The following is a 1,487-nucleotide window of genomic DNA, read 5'->3' as shown; positions in this document are numbered from 1 at the left end:
CAGCCGTTTCCCCCCAGGACGACCCTGAGGTGGGCAGGGCGGGGGGGAGTCAGGGGTGGGAGCAGGGGAGAGTAGGAGAAAAGTTTGGTAGCCAAGAAGAGATATTGAGGGACACCCCCCCTTCTGTAAAAGAAATAAGGAAACTGAGGCAGGCTGAAAAACTGGAAGTTGAGGGGCAGGGTCGCTACCAGGACAGCGGGGCAGGGCAGAGAAAGACCTAGACCAGCTGGGGGGGCTCGGCCCCCAAAGGGCGCATCTTCTCCCCACCGACTCCCACTTGGGAGTAAAAGCTCCTCCCCCTCCACACCTGGCATTTGTAATCTCTCATTTGCTCTGGTTTCAATAGCCCCAAATGAGAGACCAGATCCCCAGAGAACCAATAGGAACGCAGCCTCCACAAATTATTTGCATTTGAAGCACAGCCTGGCCCAGCCCCACCACCCAATTTCCTGCCTGTTTTCCCCATCTCTCCATCATCAATCAGCTTCCCCACTTCCCTCCTCTCCACATAGCCCCTCAATGGCGACTTGGGAACAGGCAAGTCAAGTTAAGGAGAAATAGGGCCACTGAGCAAGGGAGCTTCAAAAAATTCGTGGAAAAAATGGAGTGGAAAGATACTGGAATTTTCCCCACAAAATTTTGGAAGGGAGGGAACGTTCACGATTTTTCTGGCCCTACAGCTGGGGAACAAATAACAGGAACTCTTCATGGTGCTGGCCAGGAGAAGAAGGAAGGGCTCTGGTGTCCAATAGACTTGGGTCCAAACCTGGTTCCGTCACTTCTTCTCTACGTGACCTTTGTTGGGCAAAGAACTGTCCCTTCTCTTAGGGTACCTGTTTTCTGTTAGAGCTGTCACTCAAGCAGTAGAGTAACAGGGAGTCCCTGTGTGCAGTGCAGATGATGAACAATCGCCAAAGGGTGAGAGCGTGGGTTCACCCAGAGATGCCTGGGAGGAGCAGCCCTGAGAGCCCTACGGAGCACAGTTCTCCTGTGATACCCACAGGGTTGCCGTGGTCAGAACAGACTCAGTAATAGCGGGTGTCAGGTAACTCACCTTGAGTTCATCAGTTTGCCCTGCTGTGGCGAGTTGTATGTTTGAAACTACCAGCTGCCATGCAGGAGCAAGATGAGGCTCTCTACTCCCATAAGGAGTTACATACAGTCTTGGAAACCCACAGGGGCAGTTCTACCTTGTCCTGTAGGGTCGCTATGACTCAGGTGCTGGAAGCGATGCCCCCGGTATTTCCTATCCCAGCAGGCTCACCCATGGGCCAGGTCTCAGTGAAGCGTCCACACTGAGACAGACTAGGAAGAAGGACCTGGTGACTGACTTCTTAACGAATTGGCCAGTGAAGCCTTATGAACAGCAGTGGAACATTGTCTGATAGGAGTGGCAGCAGAGGAGCCGTTCAGAGGAGACGGCAGTGTCTCCATCTCTGCCTGCATGGTGCCGATGGGCTGAGGTTTTCTGGACCTTCCTGTGCTGG

This window comes from Echinops telfairi, unplaced genomic scaffold (assembly GCF_000313985.2).
Source record: "Echinops telfairi isolate 266 unplaced genomic scaffold, ASM31398v2 ScPeMD7_36;HRSCAF=134, whole genome shotgun sequence".
Taxonomy (NCBI): Eukaryota; Metazoa; Chordata; class Mammalia; order Afrosoricida; family Tenrecidae; genus Echinops; species Echinops telfairi.
The sequence above is the reverse complement of the archived record's forward strand: the minus strand, read 5'-3'. Positions refer to the sequence as shown.